Below are 24,200 nucleotides of genomic sequence, written 5' to 3'. Positions count from 1 at the left end.
CAAAAAAAAATCATCAACTTATGTCCAACCTTTTGATAATAAGAAAAATGAAGTCATTTATTGTACAAATTTATTTATAATAGATGAGAGCCTGGTTGATTTGGTCATTTTGGTCATCCAATTAGCCAACCGATATCCCATTTTGTTGTTAGGTTATAGTTCATCCCATGGTGTGGGAAATGACTTGTAATGTGGCCCCAGTACCAAATCAACCACAACAAAGCACATTTTAGTGGGTAGGAGAGCTATAGCCAAAATCTTTGGCTTTAGGCACACACTGACAGCTGTCATCACGTAGTTTTATAAATGAATCATTCAGAATCATTTTTCAAAGCATTATAAATGTAAAACTATAAACCCCTTTAAAAGTTAAGAATTGATTTTTACCTCTGATGTCAGGAGCATATGGTAATTGTTAAATTATTGCTATGCAATATTGATGGATTGCAAAGAGGATGTCCACCTCTATTGCTTTCTTTTCTGGCTTATTAATTGATTTGTTTGCTAATGCAACATGGATAATGGATACTGAATTACTGAAGGATACAGTTTTCCATTTTTCCTTAGGACATTCCCATTTGAAAGTACAATCCAATAGTTATAATTACTAATTAGCATTTGAATAGAATGTTTTGTTCTGTGATATGTGATTTACTTTTGTCACATATTTATTAAGCTCCACTCCTGTCCTATTCCAAAACCTCACTGGTGTATGGAAGTGACCCTGAACTCTTAAAAGCTATGCCAGTGAAAAGTAACCTTTAGAAGATGCTACCAAACTGGAAAAGCTTTAGATGCAGGGTTTCTTCTGTACACTACCTATTGTCTGAGGCCCAGTCTAACTAAGCCAGGAAGATTTATCATCAGGTTAACTACAGGGTAATGAATTCTTTTACAGCAACAATTCTCCAAAATAGTTTGCTACAGTGAGTTAGTACAATCTGAATTGATGGAGGGACAACCCACACAATAGAAATTGCAAAGATTTAAAGTACTGAATTGCATTAATTAGTCATGCTTTCCCCAAAATCAGAGCCATGAACATGGATTTCTCTGGTTTGAAGTTTCTCTTGGCTGGTTTTCCAAGTTCTATTTGTCTTACTTGGAAGAATTCCAGATTCCATATACCACTTCTCTCTATAAGAAGTAGCCAAACATCATTCAATAAAAGTTGCTGACACTGAATTAGAAAATAAAAGTATAATTGTATGTGTCCTGAACAAAAATTATTTGTTCTCTTTCTTGATATCTATTAAAATATTGTCTTTCAAACATCAAGGTTACAATTGAATTTATTTTATTCAATTTATTTTTATAAGTAGATTTAAATAAGCTTAATGGAACCACAAATCTAAGCTCAACAGCAGACCAAGGGTGAATCTGTACTTTAGACATGAAACTTTGAATAAGACATCAAAGATAATATTAATGAAAAAGTTAACATGGGAATTTTAGGTCACAATTTGGTGTGGAAAGGTCCCATCATTCTCTATTAAAGTTCAAATTCTGTATTCAGTTCAAATTAGTGCTTTCCAAAGTTGAATCTGGGAACTCAAATAATCTTCCTCAGTTATAGAAGATGTTCTTGGACTCACATCACATGGCCTATAAATGTATGGTCCTGCTGTTGCTTCTGTCTCTGTTGTATTTATTCTTTCCTTGCCTTAGATAAAGGAATATTGAAGATGGCTGTGACCTTCAGAATTGTAGCATAATAAACCACCATAGGTCTAGAAGCTAACATCTATGCCAGAGTGTGTGGCTAGGTGAGCCTGATCAACTAGCACAAGACGGCGATCCACCCCAGGAAATGACTGACCCCTCGAAGTAAGGGAATGACTGAATATTGTAATTTCTGTTCTTACTACATCTTCACTGTAATTATACCTTTATAAAAACTAATTCATGTTAATTGGTTCAGTGAAAATTGGGTGCTATTTACAGGTGGTTAACTTTCCAGAGGAGACTGTAATGGAAGCTAAAGGCAATAACATTACAGAATCATCCCCAAACTCCTCGAGGGTAAAGAGATATATAGCCTTGCTCTAGGAGAACCTGACTGATTCATCATTGTAAAGATAAAGATCCCAAGTGATTATAAAGGCTACTTATAAAATAGAACACATCTGAAAGGACTAGGAGTCCTTACTAAATTAAAAGACTTTTATTATTGTTTCGGGGTACCTTTGTGTTGTAAAATCCACCCCTCCAGCTATTGATATGGGAGAGGACCAAAAAAGCCAGAAGGCTCCTGGTTGCCCAGGAAGCTGGAAGCACTTCTGAGTTCCAGGGATTCTGAGGGATCTTTCTACAAAGGAAGACAGAGAAGCAAGTCAGTGTTGTCCTAGACTCCATCTTGGTTGATGGAGGAGGGTGTGCTGCCATTATTCACTCCACAGCCATAGATAGAGAACAAAGGAAGTGGGACTGAGGATGAGACCGGATGCAAGCAAGAGCAGGAGGCCATGATAGCCCAGAGACTTTTGAGGGCAGATTAGATAAGAATCAGGTTGAGGAGATACCCAAAATCTAGTCCAGTGCCCTTTTTACATTTAATTTTTTCCAGAAACTTAGGTGAGGGAAGCTACTATCCCTTAAGCCTGTCTGACCACTTTCTTCCCATTTCCTGGATCATCAGAGGAATGAGGGTTGGGGACAGAAAATAAAAGGAATTCATTATTCTTGGCTGCACCTGAAAGCTTATTCCTTTAAGTGTTTATTTGCCTTTCTATGCTACTCAAAGTTGCCATTAAACTTATGGTCATTTCTATGATTTGTGTCCAGATTTTTGAGTGTGAGGTATGAGATTAAGAATGAAGCAGTTAACTTCAAAGGGAAAAAGTTATTTCTCCCCATGTAAACTGGATTGGGGACAAATGAACCAAGGAAAGAGGAAGTTTCTACTATTCATATGTTTGTTTGTGTGTGTGTGTGTGTGTGTGTGTGTGTGTGTGTGTGTGTGTGTGTATGTAAAATAGGGAAACTGGCCAATGAAAGTCTGGTCCTGGAAGTATAGATGGGATCCAAATGGACACATGACAACCCTGCTTCTGAGCATGTTCATTGGCCAATCCTCATTCATTCATTCATTCTAGTTAATTATTTATGTATTATATATTTGAATATATATAAATATATACATACTATACATGTAAATGCACACCCATAATATACATACCTACAAACATGCATGTACATATATATGTATATTTGTACATGTATGGTATGTGCCCATACACGTGTGTGGTGTATTGTATAAATGTGTTACATTCGTATCTGCACTGTGTCTATATAGTAGTGTGTACGTATGTATACAGATGAACTGTGTGCTTGCATGTATACAAATATACTTCTATATATACATATATGAAACATGTTTCAAAAGCCTCTCCTATAGTGGCTATTATTACCATTACTAATTTTAAGAGTCAGGGAAGTTTTGAGAGTAATATTCTTAATTATCATTCTGTAAGAATTCTGTCATGACAATTTTTGAGAGACTGAGAAGAAATAATAGAGATTGTTTGAGAGACACTGGAAAAGACTATGTTACTTAATAAAATTGTTTTAATCTTTACCTTTTAAAAATGAATGAAGAAAAATCTTTAAGAGGCTTTGCTTGGTACCTCGAGTGAAGTAAACAATAGGACTATGTTTTCAAAAGTCATCCACGGAATCAGTTTGAGGTAACTTTGTCTGCAATCTTTCCCATAGCTAAAATGATGTAAAGAATGATTTATGCCATTGTGTTATTGATTGAATAATTAATAGCTTATATGGCCAGTAACTTTAGTATTTATTTAGTCCTAGGAGATGAGGGATTTTGATATATAGAGTGATATGAATAACTTTATGGAGAAGATAGGTTTCTCCATTTTAGTTAATAAATAATATTTAATAAATTGTAATGTGGACTTTAAGCTAGCTGATTAGTGAAAGATATGCTGCAATTTAAGTAATTAATAAAGAAATATCTAAGCAAAGCCCTAGGTTACTCTAGGTTTTGGAATGATGAGAATGAATATGCAAATGAGTCAAGTAGCCAGCTGAGGGGTCACTGACTCATGAAGACTCCAAGTGAGGTTGGTTAACTCCCCAAAACTTTGCTACACATACATATACATGTGTACATATACACACATTCGCAATACACACACATATATATGTGCATGTGTGAACATATATGCATGTGTATATACACATACACATGTGTATCAATCACTCTGTAAGCAGATTGATGTCAGGGAACAGGATGATGCCGTCTTGACTGAGCCTTTTCTGGCACTAGAGGATTTCTAGCACCATACAAACACCCTGTACACCCTCAGAGTCTCTGAGCCAAGTGGAACCCAGGGGAAGATGACACACACAAACTCTTTACAGCATAACCAAAACCATAGGTCAAATGATGGGAATGAAAAGAGTGGTTCTTGTTTAGAGACAGGAAGCAGAAGAATTGGGATGTGGGAATAAAGAACAAGAAGAAAGGAAAGTATGATCAATGATGAATGAAGGCTGGGAGGCGGGAGGGGAAGGACATTATAAAGATAAATTAATTTGATGAATTCAGTCATTTGTGGAGAAAAGCAAAGCACTTTAGATAAGGAATCACTATTTTATCATTTGCCTGCAGATGGAGGCTCCATAAATGTCTAGGTAGAATGTATCTGATCTAGGGCCACATACTGTATGCTAGGGTATCCTAATATAACATTCAAAAGTGTGGTAGTAACTTAAGGGAAGCAACTCAGAAAAACTGAATCCAGTGTTATGGATCTTCTTGTAAAATGAATTGTCACATCAGTTTATGCCAAATTGTCCTTCTGGGGCCCCTCGGAGCTACAGTGAAGTGTGACATTTTTCAAAATGACATTTGTTTCAGAAAGAGCATTGCAACACTCATGCTATCCAGCTGTTGTTACCCCTTACCCTCCCTATGTAACCAGACCACTTCCTCCTCCAGTGATATATGTCTTTTATAGCATCTTTTATGCTACTCTTTACAAGGAAGCCATGATTACTAATATGTTACAGCCTCCTTAAATTTGTCACATCCATCAGTCAAACATTCAGTAAGCACTAGCTATTGTGTTAAGCACTGGACATATAGAAGAAGAGAAAAAGAGCAAAACGATTCCTGCCCTCAAGGAGAGATGACATTCTAATGGTAAAGCTGACATGTACTTACGTAAGTATATGTATAATACATACCAAGTGAATACAAGATTATTTGGGGAGGTAGTAGCTGGAGGTAGGGAGGGGAATCCAGAAAGGTGGCACTTGGGTTGAGTCTTGCAGGAAACCAAGGATTCCAGGAAAGAGAGCACGCAGCCAGTCAAAGGCACCGAGATGCAAGATGGAGTATTACATGTGAGGCATAGCTAGAAGGCCAGTAGGGTTGGATCCCAGGGTACATAGAGTGTAATAATGTGTAAAAGGACTGTAAAGGTAGGAAGGGGTCACATCATGGCAAGCCTTAAATGTCAAATAGAGGACTTTATGCCTAATGCTAGAAATAACAGGGAATCAATGTGAGGGTGTGGGGACATGATCAAAATTGGACATTAGAGGAGCAGCTAGTTGGCCCAGTGGATAAAGCATTGGCCCTGGATTCAGGAGGACCTGAGTTCAAATCTAGCCTCAGGCACTTGACACTTACTAGCTGTGTGACCCTGGGCAAGTCACTTAACCCTCATTGCCCCACCAAAAAAAGAACAAAACCCTGTATATTAGGAAAAGATCTTTGGCAGTTGTGTGGAGGATGAATTAGAGTGGGGAGAAATTTAAGGTAGAAAAGTCAAATGGGAAGATATTTGGAGAGATGATAAAGGCTTGAAGTGTCACAATGGGTAGAGTTCAAGTCTTGGAGGCAGGAAGCCTTCAGGTTTAAATTTTGCCTCACATAGGAACTCAAACACTGTCTTTGACTCTGTCAGTCACTCTTTTCTCTCCAGGTTTTCATGACACTGCTCTCTACCCGTTTGACCTCTCCTTCCCTGTCTCCTTGTTGGATCTTCATCTGCTTCACAACCACTAACTCTGAGGGTCCCCCAAGGCCCTCTTCTCCCTCCATACCATTTCACTTAGTGATATCATCGGCTTCCACAGCTTCGATGATCATCTCAATGCAGGTGACTTTGAGATCTATTGGTCCACCCTTACCTTCTATCCCATCCTCCAGTCTCAAATCTCCAACTGTCTTTTTTGTCTGTTTGTTTGTTTGTTTGTTTTTGGTTTTTTTGTGGGGCAATGGGGGTTAAGTGACTTGCCCAGGGTCACACAGCTAGTAAGTGTCAAGTGTCTGAGGCTGGATTTGAACTCAGGTCCTCCTGAATCCAGGGCCAGTGCTTTATCCACTGCGCCACCTAGCCGCCCCCCACCAACTGTCTTTAAGACATCTCAAATTTGATGCTCTGTAGAGATCTTAAACTCAACAGAATCAAAACTAACCTCATCATCTTTCCCTCCAACTTTCAAACTTCCGTATTTCTGCCAAGGGCATCACCTTCCTCCCAGTAACCCAGGCTCACAAACCAGGTGTCCTCCTCAATTCCTTACTCTCTTACCCCCTCTGCCATATCCAAATCAATGGTCAAATCCTGTCATTTCTATCTTTGTAACATCGCTCTTGTATGCTCTGACTTTCCTGACTCTGAAACCACTCCAGTGCAGGCCCTTATCACCCACACCTGGACTACTGCAATAGCTTGGTGATCTCTCTCCCTGTCACAAGTATTTCTCCACTCCCTCCTCCACTCAGCTATCAAATTCACCTTCCTAAAATGTAGGTATGACCTCCATACTCTATAAACTCTAATGAGTCCCTATTATCATTAAGATCAAATATAAAACCATTTCTTTGGCTTTTTTTTTTTGTGAGGCAATTGGGGTTAAGTGACTTGCCCAAGGTCACACAGCTAGGTAAGTGTCAAGTGTCTGAGGCCAGATTTGAACTCAGGTTCTCCTGAATCCAGGGCCAGTATTTTATCCACTGCACCACCTAGCTGCCCCTTCTTTGGCTTTTAAAGTCCTTTATAACCTGGCTCCTTCCTACCTTTCCAGACTTTGTACACCTTACTTCCCTCAAAGTACTCTGTGATGCAGTGACACTGGTCCCCTTGTTCTTTCTTGCATGGAACATTCTATCTCCAGACTCCCAGCATGTTGCACTGGCTGTCCCCCGTGCCTGAACCTCTGCCCTCCTCATCGCCACATCTCAGCTTCCCTGGCTTCCTTCAAGTCTCAGCCAAAGTTCCGCTTTCTGCAAGAAGTCTTTCCCAGTCCTTCTTAAACTTAGCGCCTTCCTTCTCAAATTATCCCCCAATCTCTCCTGTATAGATCTTGTTTATATATAGTTGTTGGCATCGTGTCCCCCCCCCATTAGAAGCAGCTACTGGCTCGGGAAATAAAGAGCTGAGCCTGGAATACAGAAGGCCTGAGTTCAATACCCACTTCAGACACTAACTAGCTTTGTGATCTTGGGCAAGCCACTTACCTTCCAGCATGCCTCATGTGTACGGTGAGGAGGTTAGACTTGATCTATTACGCCAGAGTGGTAGCTTGTGACTGAAGCAGAGTGCAGATATGAGAGTGGTGCTGGGAAGACAGAAACAGTAAGTTTTAGCACTTGACCCGATATTGGGGCAAATGAGTGAGGAGGCGAAGATGACACCAAGGTTGTGAAGCTGAGTGATTGGGAGGATGGTGGTAACCTCAACAGTAAAAGGGAAGTAATAAGGTTGAGCAGGGGAGGAAAACTGTGGGGCTGGGAAAGGAACATATTGAATTTAAGATACCTATGGGACCTCTGGTTGGAAAGGCTCAATAGGAAGTTGATTGATGAGGGAGTACAGCTCATGGGAGAGACCAAGACTAGATAGATCTGAGAATCGTCTGCATAAAAATGAACATTGAACCCATGGGAAACAAGTGAGAGTGTGAAGAAGAAAAAAAAAGAGTAGAGGGACCAGGAAAGACTTGGATTGTGCACAGTCTGTGGGTATGACAAGGACAACCATAAATAAGATGGAGAAAGGACACTTGTATGGGTGGGAGGACATGGACATAACAGTGTCCATTAACATAACTGTCCAGAAACCAGACAAAAATTATGTTCATAATTACTGGCAATTACAGGGTAACAAATTCTTTTACTGCCACAATTCTCCAAAGTAATTGGGATAAATATAGTTTTATACATGTATTTTAAAATGCACTTCATAGGGGGCAGCTAGGTGGCGCAGTGGATAGAGCACCGGCCCTGGAGTCAGGAGTACCTGAGTTCAAATCCGGCCTCAGACACTTAACACTTACTAGCTGTGTGATCCTGGGCAAGTCACTTAACCCCAATTGCCTCACTAAAAAAAAAAAAAACAAAAAAAAAAAAAAAAAAAAAAAAAATGCACTTCATAGATAAGGATGTAACAAGACAATTATTGTTCATGTGAAAAAGATTTGGGGGATGTGAGTGGATAGGTAGTTCAAAAGGAGCCAAAAGTGTCACATAGCCCCCATTAAGGCTAATGTCACTATTGTTACATTAAGAGTGGTTTAAGGGGGGCAGCTAGGTGGCAAAGTAGATAAAGTGCCAGCCCTGGATTCAGGAGTACCTGAGTTCAAATCCAGCCTCAGACACTTGACACTAACTGTGTGACCCTGGGCATGTCACTTAACCCTCATTGCCCTGCAAAAAAAAAAGGGAGTAGTTTAGGGAATGGATCAATGGAGTAGGAATGGTGGGTGGGATGAAAGAAGAGTCCCCTCTGACGTTAACTAGCCATATGAATGTAAAAACACACACCAGGAACAACCACTCACCCAAAAATAAAAGGAGGTACAGAATATAACAAAATTATGAAGCTAAAGTTGGACTCAAATGAAAACATATGAGAAAATACTCTTAACCCTCCCTTTCATGGAGATGGGAGGTGCACAGGTGTTATACATTGCATCTATTTTGGGACTTTTTCAATGTATCAATAAGTTGTGTTCATTTTTTTCTTTTTTGAAAGAATGATATTCATTATATGACATGGTTCTCTGGAAGGGAAGAGGGGTACTGGAGATAATTATGATGATTTCAGAAACAGAAGATTTAAAAAACTAGCCATCTGACAGTGGACATATCCCTTAATCTCTCCAAGCCTATAAAATAAGGATAATAATACACCATTAACCTCACAGGGTTGTTCTTCGATAGTGGGTCATAAATCTAGAACTAAAAGGGACTCTTACAGGCCACTTATTAATCCACCTACTCCAAGGGACCCCACAATGCCTTTTTTTGGGGGGAAGCAATTAGGGTTAAGTGACTTGCCCAGGGTCACACAGCTAGTGTCAAGTGTCAACTCAGGTCCTCCTGAATCCAAGGCTGGTGCTTTATTCACTGTTCCACCCAGCTGCCCCCCACGATGCCTTTTGAGGAGCCAGTGACCTTCATTTTTCTGATACCTTCCTGTCCCCCACCCCAATCCCCATTGCTCACTTCCCACAAGGTGCTGGATGCTGGTCATCCCCTTCCCCCACCTCTGTCCAGTTAACCCAGAGTCCCACCAATTTTACTCCAACCCTTTGGCCTGCTTCTCACTTTCTAACAATCATTGGTTGGGGACCATCTGCCCTGCCATTGTTCCCCAAGATGTTTAGCACCATGGCATCTGCCCAGCTGCTTTGCCTGCCAGATCATAAGTACCACCTGGCCTTCCATCTGCCATCAAGCTGAACCTTTTTTAATGTGTCTCTTTTAATTAGTATGTGAGCTTCTTGAGGGTAGAGACTATCTTATTTTTCTAGTTGTATCCTCAGAGCTTAGAACAGTGCTCGGCTCATAATAAGCATTCAAATACTTTAGCATTCCATTCCCTCATTTTACAGATAAGGAAACTGAGGTTTGGGACATTAAATCACCTGCCTGAGTTCATATATGTAGCAAGTTGTGAAGAAAATACTTTACAACCTATAAGATGCTTTATAGAGAGTAGTTCTATTATTAGGTCAAAATAGGCAAGCTCAGCAATTATCTCTTTTATAAATACACCCTCCACCATAGCTTCCAAATTATAGACACTGTGTGTGTGTGTGAAGGGGATGGGAGGGGGAGGGGAAGAGGGGATTTGGCAGTAAGGACAGCCATGAATCCAGGTCAAACTGACTGTATGTCTGCAAATGCAACTACAAAATAAATACAACCATTTTTTATCAATGAAACAAAGTTCAAATCAAAATCAGAAAAGCAAGACTTACACAACAACTTCATTCCCACTGACAGTAAATGCAGTGAGGTGATTTTTTAATATGGTATATTCAAATTAGGTCAAACCTGAGACAGCATATGTCTAATCTAGATACCGGCACAATGTGCCACTATAGCCATCTTTTGGTATCAATTGCTTTATTGAGAGAGGAGAAAACGAAGGGGGGAAAGAAAGAATTGTTTTTATAAAAAACAAGGAATTTCAGAAAACATTGCTTTCTACCATAAGAAGCTATTTCCTAATTACTTTTCCGCCTTTTTTTCATTTTGTTCTTTTGGATTGTTTTGTTTTGTTTGGGGGGGGAAGGAACTGAGCACAGAAAAATACACACATAATATGTATACATGGATAAAGCACTGGCCTTGGATGGATAAAGCACCGGCCTTGGATTCAGGAGGAGCTGAGTTCAAATCCAGCCTCAGACACGTAACGCTTACTAGCTGTGCGACCTTGGGCAAATCACTTAACCCTCACTGCCCTGCAAATATATATATATATATATATATATATATGTGTGTGTGTGTGTGTGTGTGTGTGTGTATGTGTGTGTATGTATGTATACATACATAAGATACATAAATGCCTAGACCATGTCTTTAATTGTGACATGATTATTGAGGCTGAGTAACAAATTTAATGTCAGACTTTTATCCTACAATATAATGCTGGGAAGCATGAAGATGACTCATTCAAGGGATGTGATTACCAATAATGACTTCTAAAATCAACACTTCCAGTCTGCCATGCAACTTAGTTCCAGAAACAACCGACTCATGCTCTGTTTTTGGTTTTAAATGTGCCACTTTTTAAAGCTAATGGGAATCTGAGGAGTAATTGCGCTTATAAGACCATTTCATTCAGTTTAAAAACACAATACTGATTTTTGTTAAGTATAAACTGCTATTTTATAAAATATTGCATTGATGTTAACAGTCTTAGGAAGGAGTTGAAATGACCAGAACTGAATTTTCACTTAGGCTGTTTAATATAGATAGTTGTGGAATTCCTGAACCGAGTTCTGATTTATTCAATAAAATTTCCAGACACACACACACACACACGCACGCACGCACGCACGCACGCATGCACCACATACAAAGAAAGACAGAGAGACAGAGAGAGAGAGAATGAGAATGAATGAATTCAAGATTGCTCATGGTTATGTAAAATGTGAAATAGCCTTATTTGAAGAGGTTGTGAGGTACAGGAGAAAGCATGGAAATATGAGACAAGAGGATCCAGTTTCTAATTTCAAGTTTCTTAATTGTTAGTGATGTAAAATTGAACAAATCAAAGAGAATCACAGTATCTCACAGCTGAAAGAAACTTTAGTGATCATGTAATCTAAGCTATATCTGGACAGTTCTCCTATGTGTGAGAAAAGAACTTAGGAGAGAAACAGAGATAAATCGTGAATTGGGACAAGTTACCAAAAAACATCCTTTTTCAGCAGGAAGGAAGAGAAGTTGGAGAATAAATCCTCCTATAACATCCCAGATAAGTAGTCATCGAGACTGCTGGAAGACTAGCAGTGAAGAGAAACCCCTTTAACCCACTTATACTCCAAGCCCATCGCAGTTTTGAATAATTTACATGATTAGAAAAATTTTCTTTATATGGAACCTAAATGTGTCTCTCTAACTTCAATACAAACCAATTCATTTTGACACAACAGAAGTGCCTGGGATAAGAAGAAAACCTTTCCTGATCTGCCCCCTTGAGGTTGGTGTAGCACTTTGTTTGGTTATTCTAATGTAGTTCACATGTACTATGGTGTATTGTACTTCTTTGTGATGGATTCTTGGAGTCCTTGATGGTGGAAATCTTCCCATTTCTATTCTCTGTGTGTGTGTGTGTGTGTGTGTGTGTGTGTGTGTATATACATATATATACCAATATATGTATATATATAATACATATATATGTATATATACCAATATAAACAATGTCTGTATATCATCTTAAAACTGTGTATATATACATGTGTGTGTTTATATCTATATATGGAGTATTGAAAAATACAGAGCACTCTGTTAGGTTTTGGGGGAGACACAAAAAGATAAGACAGGATCGATCAGTCAACATGCATTTATGAAGGAATTACTATGAGCCTGGCAATGTAGTAAGTGCTAAGAATAAAAAGAAGAGCCAAAATATGGCCCCTGCCTTCAGGAAGCTTACATTCTAATGGAGGAGAAAATGTGCAAACATCTGTGTGCATGCAAGATATTTACCATATGAATAAATGGTCTTAGAAGAAAGCTATTAGCAATAGAGGGAGAGAGGTGAAAAAAAGACCTTTAGCAGAACATGGGATTTGAGCTGAGTCTTCAGCAAAGCCAGGAGGCAAAGATAAGGAGGTAAAGCATTCCATGGATGGGGGACAGTCAATGAAAAGGGCAAAGAAATGAGATGGAATGTTGAGTGCTAGGAATAGTCAGTGTCACTGGATCACAGAGTACAGGGGGGCAGGGGGAGTAAAGTATAAGAAGATTGAAATGGGAAGAAAGAACAAGGTAAGGGGCTTATCCTGGGAAGTAATGTGGATCCACTGGGGTTCACTGAGTAGAGAGGATGGCACAGTCAGAGCAGTACTTTAGGAAGATCACTTTGACACTTCAGTGGAAGATGGATTGGAACAAGAAGCCAACCAAAAGGCTATTGCAACAGTCCAGGTGTGAGGTGATAAGGATCTTCACTAGGTTGGTGGCTGACTTTGTGAGCAGAGAAGAGATATATACAAGAGATGTTGTAAAGGTAGAAATGACAAGACATGGCAAAAGAATGCATAAGTAGGATAAGTACAATGGTGGAGGATGACACTTGAGGTTGCAAGCCTGGATGACTTGGAGGCTGGTGGCATCCTCAGCAGAAATGGGGAAGCTGGATAGAGGAAAAGTAAAAATAGTTGATACAAAATATCCATTTCCGTACTGCCCCCAAATATGCCTGATAAATGGGTTTTACCAAAACTTGCTGCAAAATGATTACAAATAGAAGATCTGAAAACTTTTCCACTGGTCTTAGTGAAAGGCAATGATTCTAATGATGGCTTGTATGGAAGGCCACTCTTCATATTCAGCATATAATATACAGACAACAGTCTGGAATGCATTCCCTTGTCATTTCTGCCTCTTAGAATCTCATCTTCCTTCAAAACTAAACCTAATTCCCACCACCTACAGGGAGCATTTTCTGATGCCTTTAAATTACTTTTATATTTATTTTATATAAGTTTCTATGTGCAATTTTTTCCTCCTGACAGAATATAAGCTCTTCACCCACAGGGGCTATCTTTTTTGCAAATTTTTGTATTCTTGGTGTCTGCCACACTTTTTTATTGATAACCTGTGATTTCTTTGTGGTACTGAACTCCCAGTGAAAAACTCCATCTACCAATGCAGTCAGGCACTTCTTCTTCAGCTTAGAGTCTGAGAAAATAGCCTTGGAGTACTGAGTGCTAAGGTGACCAAGGTCACAGAGCTGGTAGGTGCCAGAGAAGGGACATGGAGTCTTCCTCACTTCAAGGCAAGTTTTTAATCCACTCTGACTTGCTTTCTCTTTCCTGGTATATGCTAAGTGTTTAATAAATGCTTATTGAATTAGAATCTCTAGCTCCATTCAAGGCTCAGCTCAAATGCAACCAACCCATCTAGTCCTTTTTAAATTCCACATCCCAGCAAAACCAAGATGGTAGAGAAAATTCAGGGACTTCCTCAGACTCTCCCAAATTCCCCTCAAAACAACTTTAAATAATGCTCAAAATGAATTCTGTAATGACAGAATCCACAAAAGGATGGGGTAAAACAATTTTCCAGCTAAAGACAACCTAGAAAACCTAGAATGTTGGCAAAAATAGTCATGTTACACCTGGGTAAGAGCAAAGTACAGTTTAGCTGAGGCAACACTCCCACAAGATAGCAGCTGGCCTTAGGGACAACTGAATCAACAGCTGCAGCAGCTTCCAGAGCTTTCAGCCCACAGATTATATAAGACAGCTGGAACACTGGTCAGAAAGAGAATGTAAGGATCCCTTTGCTGGCACTAGGTGCAGGACTCTCTTATATACAGATCCAAGTCACAGTCCTGGATTGCTGTCCCAGGGCAAAGAGGAGCACTAGCACACCAGAGCTTGCAGCCACAGGACAGCAGGGTTGGTTATCACAGTTCAAGAGTAGCTGTAGTAACTCACAGATGAGAGCACAGGCCAGGAGAGTAGTAAACACACCCCTCCTTTGATCATAACACCTTGAGAGACCTGAAAACTTAGAGACCCTCAAAACTAACTCTGAAAACAGTAACATGAAAACCCTTAAGCTTAGGACAGTGACCCCTCCACCCCTTGAGCATGGCCTAACATTAACAAAGTTAAAAAGCAAAAAGAAAATATAGTCTGGAAAAATGAGCAAATAAGAAAAAAGAGCCCAACATAGAAAATTACCATGGTGACAGGGAAGATCAAAACATAAACTCAAAAGAAGATAAAGTCAAAACTGCTACATCCAGAGCCTCAAAGAAAAATCTGAATTGGTCTCAGGACCCAAAAAAGAATTCCTGGAAAAGCTCAAAAACTATTTTAAAATTCAAATAAATGAAGCAGAATAAAAGTTGGTGGTGAGGGAGGATGATAGTGATACAAGAAAATTGAGGGAAAAAAAGTCAACAACTTGGTAAAGGAGGCACACACACTACACACATACACAATACTGAAGAAAATAACACCTTAAACATCAGAATAGGCCAAATGGTAAAGAGGCTCAAAAATCCAATGAAGAGAAGAACTCCCTAAAAAGCAGAATTGGCCAAATGAAAAAAGGGATACAAAAATTCACTGAAGAAAACAACTCCCTAAAAAAAAAACTAGAATTGGACACATGGAAAAGGATGTACAAACTTTCAATGAAGAAAAGAACTCCATAAAAAGTAGAATTGGGGCAGATAGGTGGTGCAGTGGATAAAACACCGGCCCTGGAGTCAGGAGTACCTGAGTTCAAATCCGGCCTCAGACACTTGACACTTACTAGCTGTGTGACCTTGGGCAAGTCACTTAACCCTCATTTCCCTGCAAAAAAATAAAATAAAAATAAAAGTAGAATTGGCCAAATGGGAAAGAAGATACAAAAGCTCAATGAAGAAAATAATTCCTTAAAAATTAGAATTGGGCAACTGGAAGCTAACGACTCCATGAGGCATCAAAAAACAATCAAATAAAATCAAAAGAATGAAAAAATAGAAGACAATATGGGATATCTCATTGGAAAAACAATTGACCTGGAAAATAGATCCAGGAGAGATAATTTAAGAAATATTAGACTATCTGAAAGTCATGATCAAAGGAAGAGCCTAGGCATTATCTTTCAAGAAATCATCGGGGCAGCTAGGTGGCGCAGTGGTAGAGCACCAGCCCTGGAATCAGGAGTACCTGAGTTCAAATCTGGCCTCAGACACTTAACACTAGCTGTGTGACCTTGGGCAAGTCACTTAACCCCAATTGCCTCACTAAAAAAAAAAAAAAAGAAAGAAATCATCAAGGAAAACTGACATCATATTCTAGAACCACAAAGTAAAGTAGAAATTGAAAGAATCCACCAATCCACCAAGAATCCACCTACCAAAAGAGATCCCAAAATATAAACTCCAACAGTAATATTATAGCCAAATTCCAGAGCTCCCAGGTCAAGGAGAAAATATTTCAAGCATCCAGAGAGAAACAATTCAAATATCATGGAGCCACAGTCAGGATAACACAAGATTTAGTAGCTTCTATATTAAACGATCGGCTTGGAATATGTTCTTTTGGAGGAGAAAGGAGCTAGGATTACAATCCAGAATCACCTACCCAGAAAAACTGAGTATAATCCTTCAAAGTGGGTATTTAATGAAATAGAAGACTTTCTGATGAAAAGATGTTTCTGATGAAAAGACCAGAGCTGTACAGAAAATTTGACTTTACAAGACTCCAGAGAAGCACAAAAAGGTAAATAGGAAAGAAATCATAAGGGATTCAATAAGGTTAAACTATTTACATTCCTACATGAGAAAATAACTCCTGGTTGCTTGTTCTTCCTGCTTAAAAAAGACCAAAATGACACCATTATGTTGAGGTACAGTGTGACCAACTGTGCCTGATCAAATCAATATGAGCTTGGAAGGCTCTACCACAGGTCAGGTACAACTACTCCACATGAACATTTGGAGTGGCGATGTCTCTAAATTTGTACATCTCATGTTTCTTTTGTGGTACTTCAATTCTGCTTGGTTCATAGAGCAATGCAGGCACACCATGCTGGGCACTCCTTTGCCAGTGTTTCCCATGTCTCACAATTGATTCCAGTTATAACTCCTAAGAACTTTATCATTATTAGGGCAGTTAGAAGGAATCTACATAGACAGAGAACGTGGGCTTGAGTTGAATATGATGGGATATATCTTTAAAAATAAAATTAATGGATGAGAAAGGAATTCACAGGAAGAAGGAGAAAAGGAGACATAAACTGAGGTAAATTATCTCTCACAAAAGAAGTGTGAAAGAGCTTTTACAGTGGAGGGGAAGAAGGGGAGGTAGTAGAAGAGAGCTTAAATCTTTCTCTCATCAGAATTGACTCAAAGAGGGAATAACATACACACTCAGTTGGATATAGAAATCTATCAGCCTAAGGGAAAGCAGGAATAGAAGAGAATAAGAAAAAAAGGGTGATGGTGGGGTAGGGGTAGGGGGAAAAATGCCAATAAAAGGGAGGGATTATTGGGAAAGGAGGTAGTCAGAAGAAAAACACTTTTGAGGAGGGACAGGGTGAAAGGAGAGAGAGATGTGAGAATCAGGGTGCCACCCCCTGCTGAGAAAGACACTGTGAGAACTAGGGTAGCTCCACCCTGAGAAGAAAGCATGTGACCAGCCTTCAGAAACTGCCGGGCATCCGGAAGTTGCATCTATTCATAGACCGCCTATAAGTCATGCCAATCAATGGACCAGCCAATTAGCTTGGAGCTGTGTGTGTGTATGTGGGGACCATGCCTGGGCGGGCCCACAGGGGGCTTCTGGGAGAGAACGGGGATAAGCTTTCTGTTGGAGGTTGTGATAGGAGCAAGAGGTGCAGTCAGCTAGGCTCTTTTCTTTCTCCATGTGTTCTCTTTACTAACCCCTAATATACTTGAATACTTAATGCCCAAAGATTGGTGCTATGATTATATAATTTAAGGCAACCACACATTAGATTTTTAGACATCACAGTTAGATTTTTTAACTATCACAGAGAGTAAGATAAATGGGAAAATTAGGATGGAGGGAAACTATGAAAAAAATTTTACAGCATGTTTCTCTCATAAAGACAATTTCTCAAACATAGAGAACTGAGTCAAATTTATAAGAATACAAATCACTTCCTAATTAGTAAATGATCAAAGGATATGACTTTTTTAGGTGAAGTAATCAAAGTTTTTAGGTGAAGTAATCAAAGCTATCTACAATCACATTTTTAAAATGCTCTAAATCACTGTTGATTAGATTAAAACAACTCTGAGGTACCACTCCACACCTATCAGATTGGCTAATATGACAGAAAAGAAAAATGACATATGTTGGAAGGTATATGGAAAAATTTAGATATGAATGCACTGTTGATGGAGTGAATCAATTAAACCATTCTGGAGAGCAAATTGGAATTATGTTCAAAGAGCTACAAAACCATGCGTACCCTTTGATCCCAATAATTAGGTTTATATCCCAAAGAGATTTTTTTTCATAGTTCATTGAGTTTTATTTTTTAGGCATAGTTCCAAATTGATTTTCATAATACCTAGAACAACCTACAACTCTCTCAATGGTGCATTAGTTTTTTGTTTGTTTGTTTCTCAATAAATACTCCTTTATTTAAAGTTTTGATTTCCAAATTTTATCTCTCTTTCCCTTTCCTCTCCCCTCCCTGAGGTGGTAAGCAATCAGATATAGATTATACATGTGCAATTATGTAAAACATTGCCATGTTAGTCATTTTGTACAAGAAAACTTTAATAAAAGAAAAAATGAAAGTGAAAAATAGCATGCTTCAGTCTGTGTTCAATAAATATCAGTTCTTTCTTTGGAGACAGATAGTATGCTTCATCATTAATCCTTTGAGATTGTCTTGGATCCTTGTATTGTTGAGAATAGTTAATTCATTCACAGTTCATCAAACAATATTTCTATCCAGCCTCAGTGATCATTTTTACAAGGGCATGATAAACATATTTGAGTATTTTATTTGCTGTAATAATCATTGCCTTCTGATTAGGGAATATTAAGACCCTGAAATTAGACATTATACTTACAATTATCAATGGGAGAAGTCAAATTTTTTAAAAAATTATTCAGGAAAGTAGAATTATTCAGTTTGGCAAGAGAGCCAAATCAGGTCTCAAGGTATCGCTAGATGATAGAGGGCAGTGTTGTAAGATAGAAACAGCTTGTAAGGGGCTAAAATTCTAGCTAGTCTGTCTAAAATATCTAATCAGTGGTTGCCAATAAATTATAATTTTTAGCAAGAGTTAGACTTTTAAGCATTTATTAAGGAGAATAAGAATTTGGTCAAGAGAGAGAGAGAGACTTAGATTCAGCTATCTATCTTGGGAAGCCCGCATTTCTGCTCCCCTCTCCATGAGAGTCCTGACAAAAGAGAGTGAGAGAGGCAGCCTTGCCCCTTCTTCCTCCCACAAGCCTCCTGTGAAACTGGGAACATCCCATCTATACGCACTCACAGTTCCAAGCTAATTGGCTGGTAGCTTTGATAGGCAGTACCCACAAGCAAATGTCACTTCCTGATGCAAGGACCTGACCGCACGGCTTGCCCTCAGACACCTTCTCCTCGTGGCAGAGCTTTCCTATAGTAACTCTCCAGCAGGTGGCATCACTCCAATCATTACACAGCCCTGGCTCTCATATGAGAGAACATGGATTCAAATCCTGCCTCCGACTCTTACTATCTTCATGATCTTGGGCAAGCTCTAAACCTCCGTGAGCCTCAGTTTCCTCATCTGTAATATGGGGGGAGAGGGTGGACTACATAGGTCTCTAAGGTTCTTTTTAGCTTTGTACCTGTGATTCAGTGATGCTATGACACCTATCTGAGCTGAGTTTGAGTCCCTACTTTAACCCATGGTTTGAAGCAAAATTGGAGCCTTTTGTACTTTTTCACACTGGATATTTTTTAGAGCTATCTGCATACTCTATGTCATATGTAACTGGGAAAATTGAAGGACTGCCCATATTGTCCTTCAGTCATTCAGTCGTGGCTGACTCTTTATAACCTCTTCAACACTGTCCATGGGGTTTTCTTGGCAAGGGTACTAGAATGGTTCAACATTTCCTTCTCCATGAATTAAGGCAAACAGAGGTTAAGTGACTTGCCCAGAGGTACACAACTAGTAAGTGTCTGAGGATGGATTTGAACTCAAGTCTTCCTGACTCCAGGGCCAGCATTAAGCCACCTAGCTGCCTCCATTGCCACTATTACTCAGACCTAATTTGTTTTATGAGAGCTGAAAATTTCCAGAAAATTGAGACATTAAATCTCTGTATCAACCTGGTTTAGTACAACTGAGATTCATTAGTTTTATACCAAAACATCCCTCTATCATATCTGTCCTCGTTTCTATAATTCTATCAAAGTATTATTGACAAGGCAAATTTGTATTTTGCTATGACCATTGTCTTGATCAAAGATGAATATAATATGGGGTCAATGATTGTATACATTTCAGCAACTATTACCACGCTAATGTCAGGTAGGTGGTACAGTGAGTAGAATACTGGACCTGGAGTCAGGAAGACCTAAATTCCAATCTGTCCTAAGGCTTAGCTGTGTGACCCTGGGCAAGTCACTTAACTGTCTCAATTTCTTGAATTATAAAATGAGAATAATAATAATAACACCTACCTCCCAGAGTTTGTTGTCAGGATTTAGTAAGATAATATTTGTAAAACCCTCAGCATAGTGCCTGGCACATAAAAGGCACTTCATAAATACATGTTTCCTTCCTTTATACATCATGGGTACTCAGTGAATGATTCTTGAATGGATGGCTAGACTGTTTGGCTCTTAACAGTCATCCCTTAACAGTATTCCAATGGCAGACACCTTGGAAGGTGATAAACTATAATTTCTCTCAAGCCCAATGCCTGAAAAAATTGCTCACTTGAACTTCTGTGAAATGAAAGCATGTTTACCATAATGGAGAGGTAAAGTATAAGGAGATATCTGTGCACCCTCCAGTCAGCAATATTTGCAGGAGAAGTATGGAGAGTATAACTGGTCTATCAGAGGCAACATCACCAAGTGACATCTAAGTACAGTCAAAAGGAAAGCAAAAAGAAAGCACTCAGCACACAGTGTTTTACATTTAATAAATGATTGGTGAATGAATGAATGCATTAGCAATTACCTATAAAACAACCCTGGGGGCATAGCACATTTGCAGGTGCCCCAAAGTTCATGGTGAGAGACTTTGGTCTGTTGCTGTCTTACATATAAAACGCGGCAGAAAAGATCTCATTCAAGACTTGCAAAATCAGCACTAGAGGTCAGTGGGTCATAGAGTAAAAGTGATGGATAGAGAGGATACTGCGGCTTCCTGCGGATTCAGCTGGTGCTTTAGAGGAGACCTATGGAAAGACATGGACTTGAATGGCACAAAATGAGAAAACACTGAGAAGTTCTTATTGGCATTAACTATACCGATAACTATGCCATGAGATCATAGAGCCATTAGAGTAAGTATAATACAGCAATGTCATCTTAGGAATTGGTTTATATACAGATGGATTCTCAACATCAAAAACGAATTACTATAATAACAAAATAATAGCTAACATGTACATACCCTTGCTATATTCCAGTGCTAAGCACTTTATAATTATTATGTCATTTAATCCTCACAATAACCATTAGAGGTAGGTGCTATTATTATCATTTTTATCTTATAGATGAGAAAACTGAGGCAAATGGGTTAATTGACTTGCCTAAAAGAATTGGAAGTTGAGGGGGTGCCCATCAATTGGGGAATGGCTGGACAAGTTGTGGTATATGAATACAGTGGAATACTATTGTGCTATAAGAAACGATGAGCAGGAGGAGTTCAGAGAAACCTGGAGGGTCTTGCGTGGGCTGATGATGAGTGAGATGAGCAGAACCAGAAGAACACTGTACACAGTAACATCAACATTGAGTGTTGATCTACTGTGATGGACTAGATTCTTCTCACCAATGCAGTGGCACAGAAGAGTTCCAGGGAACTCATGATGGAAGAGGATCTCCAAATCCAGGGGGAAAAAAAAAAAAAGAACTGCGGAGTATAGATGCTAAATGAACCATACTATTTCTTTTGTTTTTGATGCTGTTGTTTTTTTTTTCTATTTTGAGGTTTTCCATCATTGCTCTGATTTTTTTCTCTTATAACATGACTAATGCAGAAATAGGATTGATATTATGTGTGTGTGTATATATATATATATATATATATATATATATATATATATATATATAACCTATATCAGATTACCTGCTGTCTAGGGAAGGGGGGAGGGAGGGGAGGGAGGGAGAAAAATCTGAAATTGTAAAGCTTGTATAAACAAAGGTTGAGAACTATCTTTAAATGTAACGGAAAAAAAAATACTTTATTAATTTAAAAAAAAAATTGACTTGCCCAAGTAGGCTAGGTTTGAACTCAGGTCTTCCTGACTCTAGGCCTAACACTCTCTTTAAAAGCTGAATATGAGGATAATGGTGTATGACCAAATTTGTCTATGAGTTCCCCCCCAACCTATGATTTCATCTATATAGGGAGCTCACCATGATAAAACTCCTTTCCCAAAGCAGACCCATTATCTATGGTACCTTTAATCAAAATGCAGTCTCCTTTGACATTACAGATTATAACTGTGGCCTTATCCAAAATTAGCCCCTGTTTTGGTTTTGGTTTTGCATTCATCTGAAGCATAATAAATTGTATGCTACATGCCAGGGATTCTTAACTTTTTGTGTCACCGGCCCTTTTGGCAGTCTGGTAGATTCCTTCTCAGAATAACATTTTTAAAGGAATAAAATAAATAGAACTACAAAGTAAACTGATTACATTGAAATATAATTATCAAAATATTTTTAAAACCATTTTGTGATATGGTAATATATCCAGCAAGTGGCCTAATAACTACAATGATTTCAAAGTGATGATTAAAAACAAACTTTAAGATATTTATAACAATTGTAATATGCTATGAAAATATCTGTGGTTTCTATTAGTGACAAAGTCACAGGTCCTGCTAATATTACTGTACTTTGTTGTCTAAATTCATAATTGAAGACAATGCTAAATTTAAGTTAGGGTCAGTGAAAATAAAGATGTAACTTTTTCCCATCTAAGTTCCCAGGCTCCCTGAAATCTATCTATGGACATGTTGGAGGTCTGTGGACTCCAGGCTATGAACTCCTGGTCTAAACTTAATTTTTGCCAGACTGCTTTCCAGTTTTCCCAGCAGCTCATATCAAATGGGGAGTCCTTCCCTAAGTAAGTTATGCTTTTATATTTATTGAACAGGAAAAGTTTCATTTTTTCTAATTCTGCAGTTTTTTCCAATCCAAGTTCATGGACTGTTCAACACTATCTATGGAGTCATGCTAAAAACCTCTTTACTGTGCTCTCATTTTAGCTTTTATGTGTCTTCATGGGCTTTTTTGTTTTGTTTTGTTTTGGGGCAGGGCAATGGGGGTTAAGTGACTTGCCCAGGGTCACACAGCTAGTAAGTGTCAAGTGTCTGAGGTCGGATTTGAACTCAGGCACTCCTGAATCCAGGGCCGGTGCTTTATCTACTGCACCACCTAGCTGCCCCCATCTTCATGTTTTAAGCATGTTTCTTGTATGCAACAAATTTGTGAATTGTGTTTTCTAATCCAAATGGGGATAAAAAACTATAAAAAACAAAACAAGCCATTTCAATTGTATATAAATAGAAAGTTTTATAAAAAATAAAATCAATGTAGCTGAAAGAACTAAAGCTATGAACTTTGGAAGAAAAAAAACTTTTGCATCAGATCATTACCAAACATCTGGTATCCAAAATCTATTCCCTAGTAGACAAATGGTCAAAGGATATGAACAAACAAGATAATTTTCAAAAGAATAATTCAAATTACAAATCAAAATATGAAATAATGTTATCTAATAAGATATTGCAAATTAAAACAACTGTTGAGTTATCCTCTCACAATTATCAAATTGGCAAAGATCAAAAAACTTACATTGGATGGAGAAGCTGTAAAAAATAGTCATACTAAGTCATTTTTGGAGTTGGTCCAACCATTTTCGAAAACGATTTGGAAATATTCAAGAAAGGACATTAACCTGTTCACATGGGTTTATATCTCAATTTATCATAGCAAAAAGCAGCACTTTAATGGGTTCCCATCTGGACTTGAGAAAAACCTGGAAAGACTTACATGAATTGATGCTAAGTGAAATGAACAGAACCAGGAGAACATTGTACACGGTTATCAACAACACTGTGTGATGATCAACTGTGATAGACTTAACTTTTCTCAGCAATACAATGGTCCAAGATAATTCCAAAGGACGCATGATGAAAAATGCTCTCCACATCCAGAAAAAAGAACTATGGAATCTGGATGAAGATTGAATCATACTGTTTCTACCTTTTTTTGTTTTTTGTTTTTGTTTTTTGAGGTTTTTCCATTTTGCTCTGATTCTTCTTTCACAACATGACTAATGCAGAAATATGTTTGATGTTATTGTACATATATAACCTATATCAGATTGCTTGCTGTCTTGGGGAGGGGGGAAGGAAGGGAAGGAGGGAGAAAAATTTAGGACTAGAAATCTCATAAAAACAAATGTTGAAAACTATACATGTAACTGGAAAATAATAAAAATACTTATGATTTTAAAAACGGGTGCCCATCA

The 24,200-nt window shown here is 38.5% G+C and overlaps 1 long non-coding RNA gene across 2 annotated transcripts in view; it reads right to left on the bottom strand.

Annotated features, from left to right (window-relative positions):
- Window positions 1–24,200, bottom strand: part of LOC122731479 — a 56,434-nt gene that overhangs the window by 11,461 nt on the left and 20,773 nt on the right. For both annotated transcript variants that reach the window (XR_006353599.1, XR_006353598.1), the window contains exon 2: window positions 7,496–7,596. This is a non-coding gene — a long non-coding RNA (uncharacterized LOC122731479). The remainder of the gene's footprint in view (window positions 1–7,495; window positions 7,597–24,200) is intronic.

This window comes from Dromiciops gliroides, chromosome 6 (genome assembly GCF_019393635.1).
Source record: "Dromiciops gliroides isolate mDroGli1 chromosome 6, mDroGli1.pri, whole genome shotgun sequence".
Lineage (NCBI taxonomy): Eukaryota > Metazoa > Chordata > Mammalia > Microbiotheria > Microbiotheriidae > Dromiciops > Dromiciops gliroides.
The sequence above is the reverse complement of the archived record's forward strand: the minus strand, read 5'-3'. Positions and strand labels throughout refer to the sequence as shown.